Raw genomic sequence first — 12,216 nt, forward strand, 5'->3', positions numbered from 1 at the left:
CTCAGATTTTAATATCCTGTATTTCACATAAGAGATTGTCTGTTCCCTCCCCTAGTTCTATGTAATCTCACCGGCCAGACCAGTCCTTTTCCTCTACTAGCTAGGGAAAAATATATAAGCAGAAGGTTCCATATGTAGCCTTGACCTGGTAGTTAATTTCATTCAAGAGTTGATAAGAAACCATTACCATGTTCTTTCTTTTTACCTCCTTCTTGGCATTCTTTATTTATTTATGTATTTGTATATGTGTGTATGTATTTTCATTTTAGAGAGTGTGCACAAGGCAGGGAGAGGGGCAGAGAGAGAGGGAATCTTAAGCCGACTCCATGCTCAGCATGGAGCCCAATACGGGGCTCAGTCCCACAACCCTGGAATCATGACCCAAGCCAAAATCAATAGGCCAACACTCAACTGACTGATCCATCTAAGCGCCCCTTGAAATTCTTTTTTTTTTACCTTCTATGACACTATACTCTTCTTGTCTTCCTTCTACCTCACTAAAGTACCTTCTCTTTTTTTCTTTTCAGTTAGTCCTTCTACTAATTGGCTTCTGCATCTCTACCAGCACAACTATCCTCTCCTTACCTTACTTTGCCATAAATATTGGAATGGTCCAATGGTCATTCCTCAGCTCTTTTCTATGTCTTCTCATTATATACCTTTATTAATTAATGACCTCCAAATTTTTATCTTCATCTCTGATTTCATCCCATATTCCAGATTTATATATTTCACTTCCTTCTTCATGTATTCATGTTTTTCCTATCCCTTGGCACATATAAATATATTCCCTGACTCTAAAAAAGACTGTTATTCCTCCAATCTCAATAAGTCTCAATAAGGGGCACCATCAAATTTTTCAAGCCAGAAACCAAGCATTTGTCATGTATTCTTGTCTCCTTTATCTATTGAATCCAGTCTGTAAGGCCTACTGGTTGTACTTCCTAGTATATCTTTTATCAATGCAGTTCTCACCAAAGCCTCTGCCATTATCTGCCTTATTTGAGCCCCATCAATTCTTTTCTGAACCATAGCAATCACCTTTGAAATACCTTCTGATACTTTTTCCCACTAAAATCTCTTCAAATAAGACCAGGATAATCTTTTAAAAAATAAATTAGATAATGTAATTGCTCTACTTAGAACTTTCTAGTGGCCTCTGACTGCATTTAGAATGAAATCCAAATGCTTTACAATTATTCCACTTTCCTCTCCTACCTTAAGTCGTAATACTTTCCCCTTCAAGCAATTCGCTCAATAATGCTACATAGCTCTCTTCTTAGTCACACCACAGGGACTTTGAACTTGCTTTGCCTCATTACTGAAATATTCTCCCTTGAACTTCACATAGTTGACATCTTCTCATTATCACCTCTGCAAAGTATTTTCTGTCCACCCTTTCAGATGTTGCCTGTCCTACTATCTGATTTCTCTGTATCATTTCCCCCACCTCTTATTTCCTTTTTTCCTCTTTCCTGTTTTTTCCTTTCTTTTTTTTCTTTGCTTATTTCTCTTTTTTTGTATATATGTTTTATTTTTTATTAGGGCAGAGGCATTTTTTTACCTTGCCCAGCAATGTGAGCATTTAGAAGAATTAGCACATAGTATATACTCAATAAATGTTTTCTGAACAAACAAGTCCATAAAGTTATGAGGGATACTGTAATACAATAATATGTGCGTCATTTTACACAAACCCATGGGACAAATCTGGCCACTGCCTATTTTGATAGATAAAATGTCATTGAAACAACCATATTCACTTGTTTACAAATTGTCTATGGTGGCTTTTGCACTACAACCACAGAGCTGAGCAGATGCAACTAAGACCAAAACTCTTGAAAAACTGAAAATATTTTTAATCTGGCTCTTTCCAGAAGGTTTTCTGACCCCTGCAATAATATATACCAGGTCAAGTTGCCATTCAAATAAAAAGAAATGGACATCTACCAAGGAAACTAAAGCCATGTGCCCTTTCTGGAGATGCTGGGACACTACTTGAGAAAAAATTCAGCTAAGCAAAGTATGATGCAAAATAGAAGATTCCAGAACTGGAGAAGCTAAAGCAAAAGTTTTTGTGGGTGATTTGAATCTACTTAAATATTAAACTATAAGACTAAAAACCATAGCAATTTTTGTTGACAGAATGCAAAATTTAGTAAGTGAAACAAACCTTACTAGCATGACCAATAATAACCAAGGAAGAAAACAGGATTAAATCTAAACATACTACTCTCCTCAGTAATCATCACAGCAAGTTGACAAGGGTTCCATTTTTCAATGGAAAAAAGGTAGTCCTATTCAACAAATGGTGCTGTGTAACTGAATATTCACATGCAAAAGAATAAAGTTGGAGCCCTTCCTCACAAGATACATAAAAATAATTCAACATTTTCATATAACTGGAATCATACACTATATGCATTGTGTATTTGGCTTCTTTGACTTAACAAAATGTTTTCAAGGTTCATCCATATTGCATAATGTATAGGTATATTTCTTTTCATTGCCAAATAATATTCCATTCTATGGCTATACCATAATTTTATCCATTGTTTTTGTTTATCCGTTCATCAGATGAAAGTACAAAGACCTTTGTACTATAAGAGCTTAAGCTATAGAACTACTAGAAGAAAATAGAGATATATAAATCTTTATGACCTTGGCTTAGGCAATAACTTAATAGATAAAACACGAATAGCACAAGCAAAGAAAAAATAGATAAATTAGCCTTCATCAAAATTAAAAAAGAAAAATCTTTTGCGTTTCAAGGACTTATCAAGAAAATGGAAAGACAACCCACAGAATGAGAGAAAATATTTGCAAATAATATATCTGATAATTGTCTAGGACACAGATTATATAAAGAACTCTTAAAACTCAACAATAAAAAAACAAATAATCCACTTTTTAAATGAGCAAAGGATTTAAATAGACATTTTTTTGGAAGATATACATATGACCAATAAAGCCATGAAAAGATGCTTAACATCATTAGCTATTAAAGAAATGCAAATCAAAACCACAATGACATATTACTTCACACATACTAGGATGGCTATAATAATGTAGGCACATAATAGCTAGTGTTGACAAGAAATGGCAAAATTAGGGCCCTTATACACTGTTTATGGGAATGTGAAATAGTTCACCTGCTTTGGAAAACAATTTGACATTCCTCAAAAAGTTAAACATAGAGTTATCATGTGACCCAGAAATTCTAGTACGTGGAAACAACCCAAATGCCCATCATTTGATGAATGGATAACCAAAAACAATGGATAAAATTGTGGTATATCCATAGAGTGGAACGTTATTTGGCAATGAAGAGAAATAAAGTACCTACACATTATACAACGTGGATGAACCTTGAAATCATTTTGTTAAGTCAAAGAAGCCAGGTACACAATGAATATATTGTATGATTCCACTTACGTGAAAAATACTTGGTTGAGCTTGTGGTAGTCTATAAAACTGAACTAAGTAACACCATTTAATTTGGCTGTCAGAAAATGGATGAGTCCTGAAAAATTACATGGTGATATAATAGAGACCACCATCCCTATAGTCTTTAAATATGTAACTGAAGCACTAATCTCCACCAGTATGTGGCAATCTTTTTAAATTTAATATCTTGCCCAGGGGGCAGGACAGAACAGTTTCAGAGGTTTCCACTTAGCATTGTCCTTCTTTGCTATGGTAACTCTTATTGATCAATAATTCAGTGTATGTGTTAACTGCCAAGAATATCAATTCTTATTATACTCTCAGAGACTGGGAAAATAATAACCAGATGATTCCACCCATAGACCCAACAGCCACTGTAAGCTTGACTTTAGTCAGGACTCCATCTACTACTTGGCCTTCTGCTACTTCCTTCTTTCACAAAGGAAATGTAAAAAGCCTTGAGTCTCCTAGTATAGATATTAATTCAAATTCTGTGTGCACGAGTTCTTATAATGTCTGGGTATTCCCCTTTCTCCAATGAAGTAAGTGACTTTGAGCCCTTTTGGAGATGAACGGGGGGGTGTCATTATAGTATATACTTGCTGTGGTGTAGCAGGTCCCTCTTCTTCTGTTAATAGATTCTATATGTGAAAATCAGCTCAGGTCCAGAAACCCAACAAAGAATTATGACTGTTTATTGAAGAGACTGTCCTCAACTCCCTGTTTTTCTATTCTTACCATCTTCTGGTTAGAGATATTGAGCAGCACTCTTGCTGGCTGCCCATCTATTTTGCTTATATTGATACCATCCTCTATTAACCATGTCTACAAATCTTCTTGACTGCCCCTCTAGTCTTTCTGGTTGTTACAGTAATTGTGACCTCCTGGTTTCTGGATTTAAGCAGTGCCCCCTGGTGTCTTTTACTTTGGTGCCTTATAATCCACTTGGATGTTAAAATGCCCAGGTCTGTGAGCCCTTCTCCTAGTACAAGTTCTGGCCTAAAGAGAAGATTCACCCCTGGATTTTTCAGTGATGCTGGTACCCTTCTCACCAGCACATTCCTCATGGCATTAGTGATGGGACTTAGTAATCAGAGTGGTCTTCTGGCTTTACACAAAATATCCATTCTACAATATCCATCTCCCTGGGATCTTATTCCTTTCTCTACCAACTACCAGAGAAATTCAGGAAAGTCATCTTGCCACATGATCTCCTGAATACGTACTATTTTCATCAGTTCATGTCCTTCCAGTCAAGCATCAAGAGAGGATTAGACATTCAAGAGATTCATTGTGGTGTCTCTGAAGGATAAAAGTGAGCATAGGAGTGGACAATAAGAAGATTCAGACCAGTGTATAGGTTTGACACTTGTGAAAAGAGAAAAGGAATGGACAAGTCTCTGAATGCAGTGTAGTTCTAAGAGAATCCTGGGCAGGCCAATGGGCAGACCCAAAGTACAAACTCTTCTTGAAGAAACCTAACATTGAGTATAAATAGTCTGGTTCCTATGTCCCCACCAAGCTCGGTCATTGGTTCTTAGCAGTTTGGGGAAAGCATTACCTATGATGGTTAAGTCAAAGATATAACAGCTGAGACTGTCAATCAACTTGCTCCCTTTATTGGGTTCTTTAAGAGATGTGAATAGCCTGCTTCCATGACTGCCATAGGGTGAATATTAATACTTTGACTTGATTAAAGAGTGAGGATAGGATACTGCTACTTTCCTACCAAATCCACTTTACCTCCTTATTCCTGGCACTACATTATCCTACCTCGCTGAAGTGAGTGGGGTATGTGACTCAGCTCTCGTGATAGAATGTGTACTTTCTCTATGCCTGAGCCATTAAGTTTCCAAGCAGTTCTCCACTCTCTATTTCTGAGGCAAACTTGAAGTTATGTGTTGAAGAAGAGCCACAAGATGGAGGGAGAGTCTCGGCCTCTGAATAACCACTTTGAAGAGAGAGGCCAGACTGCAATGGACTATGTGATGTGAGCAAGCAACAAATCTCAACTGAATTAAGATTCTGACATTTGAGTTTCTTATTTCAATAATTAGCCTATATTTTTTGTTGCCAGAGTCAGTTTACTTTCTTCATAGAAACATTTAAAAATAAGCAATATTTTAAAGTTCTGTTTTGATTACATGGCTAGAATCATTATGCAAGAGTGTGTGTTGGAATGACTGAATGAAGAGGCAATGGAATACAGAAACTGAGTGACGTCTTATTCTTATCCACCTTATCTTTTAAATAATAATATTCTGTAAGGCATAGCTGAACTCTACTAAGTAAACATGTAGAGCTCTAAATAACTAATGTAATACACACTTTTAAATTTCTTATACAAATTATTTCGTATTAACTTGCCAAAGTATTGCTCACTCCTGTTCTCTAGACATGTTTTCCCAAATGATGACTACAGTTTCTAAATGACTTGCAGGTTATCATCATTCAAATTGTCTCTGAACCAAAATAGCATTGTTTTCCCTCCAAAATAGCATTTCTTGTTTTCTGTAATGATGTTTTAGTGAAATAAGTCTTTACATGGTCCCTCCACAATGACTGGTAAAAATTGTGTGCAATGTTGCAGGACTGTGAGAATAGTTCTCGGAAATCTTTCTGAGCTCAGTAAAACAGATACAATCAACTTCATCTCCAAGCTGTGCAATGGTTAAGTTATTTTATATGGTGTTGAATCTAGAAGCAAGGGCCAAATCACATGTGAAGACGTGAAATGAGTTGTAATCATCCGAAATCTATTGTACTTCACCTACTCATGAAACCAGGATCATAACACTCTATAAGTTGTCAGAATGATTGTGTTCAGCATATTATAAAAGGCACAAGATCTGTTATTTCATTCCATGTTTTAAAAATCCTAGATTCCTCTTACCTATCATCCTAAAGACATAAAATATCTGTTAATTCTAGTAATGTTTCAGTGGTTCCACTTTTAGTAATTTCCTCCAGTAATTATACCTAGATTGACTAATTACTCTGTGTTAAGTTTTCCTTATTTCTTTAATGTAGTGTTTATATTTATAGGCACCTAAGAAATATCAGATGCTTTGCAAACACTGGAAAATCCCAAAGTAAGACAGTGACACTGGACAGAGAGGCAATTTTAAATATGTGTTCCATGGACAGACTCTCTGAAGGAAGCATTTAAGTTACAGACTGAGGCAACCACCTGACATCAAGGAGATTGCATCCTCTGGAGAAGACGGAGGGGGCAGCTGGTGCAAGGTCTCTAGAGCAGAAACAAACTTGGACAGTTTGAGTACGAAAGGAAAGGCTAGCATGGCTGGAGAGCATATATACAAAGGAAATGGGAGCTAATGACATAGAAGAAGGACTTTTATATTGTGTTTATATTTTTAGATAGGTTTGAGACTTTTATATAGTTTGAATTTTATTCTAGATAACCCAAAGCCATTAAAGAGTTTTTAAGCAGAAAAGTAATATAAAACAAATTATATTTCCAATGCAAAGGAATATTTTGTGAGGGTTCTTAAACATGGGAAGATTTTTGGATACTCGCTGGCACTACCAAAAACAATATACTAACAAAATCTTTAGAAGATAAGGGTATAACTTTTGACCTAACACAGTACTTATTCATTCAGACATGACTAGAAGAAGTAATAATAGTCTATAAATTTTGACAATATCGAAACTATAACCAATGTATAATGAGCTCCCATTTTCCATGTAAGAGATTCAGACTACTTTCGATAAAAGAACTTACTCAAGATCATAGGACAAGTACAGAGGACAAAAACCCATGTGTTTCACCCCTCTTCTTGGTCTAACCTCAAAAGTAAACCCTACCGTGCTTCCTAAGAATTAAGAATGTCAATTGTTAAAAGAAGGAGGAGCAGGAGAAGAAAATGTTCATTAATTTATCAAAGATGGAAGTTAAAACTACATTTGTCTTTGTCTTAATTGAAGTCACTTTAAAACACTACCAAAAATTTATCTAGCTATCTTCATTTCTTTATTTTCCATTGTTTCTCCATTTATCTTTTTCCAAATTTGATATAAGATGTTTTAACAGAAACATTATATAATATTATAGGAGAAAATAGAGAAGGAAAAAAAGGAAATGTGCAAAGAAGGATAGAAAATTATCTAAAGATAGGAAAAGGCAGCAAACTGTAAAAGGGGCCTAGTTTTATCTTATTTGCTGGCTAATTATTTTTGAAGAATCTTTGGGATTATGCAAATAAAGCACTTAGAGATGAATGGAAAATGTTCCTCTGACTATCCTGGATATAGAACCAAGAGGTAGATATAATTACCATAGTGTAAAGCATCACAATCTCAGTGACATAGATATATATAAAGTTTAACATGGCAGATTGACTACAGATATTTATCTTCACCACCACCCACACCAACAACTTTAAAATGACAGTAAATAAATTTTAGAAAGAAAGTGGACAAACCAATGGAAAACATACTGGACAAGAAATCGCAACAAAGTTTTGAAGGACAGGAGAAGGTCAGGAAACTGACACCAATGTGAGAAATCTTCAGAAGTACCATTGAGAATAAACTGGTTTAAACCATTGTCTCAAATACACTGAGAATGGATAAGAGTTGGGGCTGAAGACAGCCATCAAAAACCTGAATAAAACATGTTTGGACTTCTACTTTTTCCTCCACCCCTAGTGGACTATTTATGCTCGGAACTACCATCTTCCTCCCCAAAGTGTAGAGTTTCAGCAGAGGGTGGGAGGCAGGAATGAGATTTCAAGAAGAGGGAATAATTAAGGTGTAACTGAGCAGTGGGAATCTCTCACCTTCCTACCTGTGCACCAGAACCAGAATCCTCACAGCTAGACACAGCTCTGATGCAAGAGACTAGTGGCATTACTACTGGAAAAACTGAGCAGGTCCAGATTAAAAACAAAAACGAAAACCATAGATACATTCATTTGGGGGATATCTCAGTAAAGAAAAGCTGCCCACTTTTGATAAACACCATCCACACATTCAAAGCTAACTATATATTTCCTCACATTTAAATATGAATAGGGAGATATGAATTACCAGAGATGTGACCAAAACCTCCACATATAAGACAGAATAAGAGACGACACAAAAGTAAAAATAAAATCAAGAAAAGACCAAGACAATGTAAGAAACAAAGGAAAATGTCAGAACTTTACAATCAATATCCTGAGATAATGTACGATACCCTGCCCGTTAAAAAAAGAACAGGAATTATTAAAAATATGAAAACATCAGAGAACAAGAAAGAGCTTTAAAAGTTTTTTATAGTGTATCTAAAATTTAAAAATTGATTTCTGAAATCAAGGACATTTTGGAAAAAGTCAAACAAGAACTCAAATATGTGAAAATAATGAAAGAAAGGATAAGCAAATAAGAGGTCCAGTTTAAGAGGTTCAATATCCAAACAATGAGATTGCTGAAATAGAAAACAAACGAAAATGGGAGAACTTATTTTCCCTAACATAATATAAGCACAGATAAGAAAATTTTCTAAAACATAAAGACATTAGACTTCAGATTGAAAGGGCTCCCTGAGTGTTAGCACAGTGAATTAAGAAAGCCTCCTAATTAAAAGATATCTCTGTGAAATTTTGACACCAAAATTGGGAAAAGAATTTAAGAGCATATACACACACAGCAGTCTCATACAAAGGATTTAGAAATCAGAATGGCACTGAATTTGAACTACAAAGCTTGAAGTTAAAAGATAATGGAGTAATGTATTCTAAAATTAAAAGGAAAATTATTTTCAACTTAGAATTTAACCAAAAGATCCAGGAGAGTATAGAATGAAGGTATTTTCTGACATGTAAAATATTCACACTGTTAACAATTAAAAATCCTAGGAAGTACACTGTAGAAAGGGTACAATCCAAAAGGAAAGCTATGCAATTCCAAAAAAGAATATCCAACACACAATCACGAGGAAAACAATGAATATTGAAAACAAAACTTCAGATTTAAACAGAAGGAGAGAGGGCTCTAAAGAGAGCGCTTTGGGGTAGGAGGCAGTGATTAATTCCTGACCAAAGAAATTATTGTTCAAAAAGGAAAATGTGAGGGGGAAAATGCTATAAAGAATAGTATAGGATCCATTGACAATGCAATATGAACTGTATTTACCTAAGACAAATGAAAATTTATGTTCATGCAAAAACTTGCATACTAATGTTCCTAGATGCTTTATTTGTGATAGCCCCAAACTGAAAATAATCCAGATGTGCTTTAAAAAGTAAATAGATGAGGGGCACCAGGCTGGCTCAGTCAGTAGAGCACGCAGCTCTTGATCTCAGGGTCATGAGTTTGAGCCCCATGTTGGGCATGGAGCATACTTTAAAAAAATTTTTTTTTAAATAAATAAAGCACACTGATATAAAAAGTAAATAGATGAACTGTAGTATACCCATAAAATAGCATATTATTCAACAACAAAAAGAGCAAAGTATTGACAAACACAGCTACTGAGATAGATCTCAAGGGCTTTATGCTGAGGGAAAAAGCCAACCCCAAAAGATTGTATCATTTATAATTACATTCATAAAACGTTTTTTTTTGCACTTTTCTAATTAGCTCTAATGGCTATTACATTAATAAAATATTGGAAGAAGAGATAATAATCCATGTTGTTTTATAGTTTTAAGTTTTCATTTCAATTCCAGATAGTTAACATACAGTGTTACATTAATTTCAAGTGTACAGTATAGTGATTCAACAGTTCTATATATCACCCAGTGCTTATAACCACAGAGTACTCCTTAATCCCCATCACTTTTTTAACCCATCCCCCCACTGGCTTCCCCTCTGGTAACCATCAGTTTGTTCTCTATAATTTAGAGTCTTTTTCTTGATTTCTCTCTTATTTTTTTTCCCTTGGCTTGTTTGTTTGCTTGTTTGTTTTTTCCTAAAATTCCACATAAAAGTGAAATCATATAGGATTTATCTTTCTTTGACTGACTTATTTTGCTTAGGATTTATTCTCTAGCTTTAGCCATGCTGTTGTAAATGGAAGGATTTCATTATTTTTTACGGTTGAATAATAGTCCATTGTATATATATACCACTCTTCTTTATCCATTCAGAAATCAATGGATACTTGGAGTGCTTCCATAATTTGGCTATTGTTGATAATGCTGCTATAAACATAGAGGTGCATGTATCTCTTTGAATTAGCATTTTTGTATTCTTTTGGTATATACTCAGTAGTGTGACTGCTGGATTTTAGGGTTCTATTTTTATACTGTTTTCCAGAGTAACTATACCAGTTTACATTCCCACCAACAGTGCAAGAAGGTTCCTTTTTTTCTCCACATCCTTGTCAATACCTGTTGTTTTTTTGTGTTGTTGATTTTAGCCATTCTGACAGGTATGAGGTGATAGTTCATTGTGGTTTCAATTTGTATTTCTCTGATGGTAAGTAATGATGAGCACTTTCCATGTATCTGTTGGCCATCTGGATGTCTTCTTTGGAGAAATGTCTATTCATGTCTTCTGTCCATTTTTAATTAGATTATTTGTGTTTTGGGTGTTGTGTTTTAAGTTCTTTATTTTGGATACTAACTCTTTATCAGATATATCCTTTGCAAATATCTTCTCCTGTTCCATAGGTTGGCTTTTAGTTTTATTGATCATTTCCTTCGCAGTGCAAAAGCTTTTTATTTTGATGAAGTTCCAATAGTTTATTTTTGCTTTTGTTTCCCTTCCCTCAGGAGACACATCTATAAAGAACTTGCTATGGCAAATGTCAAAGAAGTTATTTCCTGTGTTCTCTTCTAGGATTTTAATCATTTCAGGTCTCACATTTAGGTCTTTAATCCATTTTGAATTTATTTTTGTGTGTGCTGTAAGAAAGTGGTCTAGTTTCATTCTTTTGCATGTTGTTGTCCAGCTTTCCAAACACCATTTGTTGAAGAGATTGTTTTTTTCCCATTGGATATTCTTTCTTGCTTTGTTGAAGATTAGTTGACCATATAGCTGTTGGTCCATGTCTGGGTTTTCTATTCTGTTCCATTGATCTATGTGTTTATTTATGTGCCCGACCATACTGTTTTGATTCCTACACCTTCATAACATAACTTGAAGTCTGGAAATGTGATGTCTCCAACTGGAGATTCTAGACTCCAAACTTTCAAATTCCAGACTTCACTCTTCTTTTTCAAGATTGCTTTGGCTATTTGGTGTCTTTTGTGGTTCCATAGAAAATTTAGGATATTTTATTCTACTTCTGTAAAAAATATTGTTGGTATTTTGATATGGACTGCGTTAAAAGTGTAGATTGCTTTGGGTAGTATAGACGTTTTAACAGTATTTGTTCTTCCAGTCCATAAGCATGGAGTGTCTTTCCATTTCTTTGTGTTGTCTTCAATTTCTTTCATCAGTGTTTTACATTTTTCAGAGTACATAGGTCTTTCACCTCTTTAGTTAGGTTTATTTCTAGGTATCTTATTATTTTGGGTGCAATTGTAAATGAGATTGTTTTCTTCCATTCTCTTTCTGCTGCTTCATTACTGGTATATAGAAATGCAACAGATTTCTGTACATTGATTTTGTATACTGTGGCTTTACTGAATTATAATACTTTTTTGAAATGACAAAACTATAGAAATAAAGAACAGATTAGTGGTCACCACGAATTAGAGGATAGAATGTAGGTATAAGGGCTAACATGAGAGAGTATCAGGGGTTGATGGAACAGTTCTGTATTTTGATTGTGGTGGAAGTTACACAAATCTATAAAAGGTGATAAAATTTCAT

The sequence above is a fragment of the Lynx rufus genome, unplaced genomic scaffold (genome assembly GCF_022079265.1).
Source record: "Lynx rufus isolate CCGP_SWC_20201006 ecotype Redwood Valley unplaced genomic scaffold, mLynRuf1.p SCAF_1, whole genome shotgun sequence".
NCBI lineage: Eukaryota > Metazoa > Chordata > Mammalia > Carnivora > Felidae > Lynx > Lynx rufus.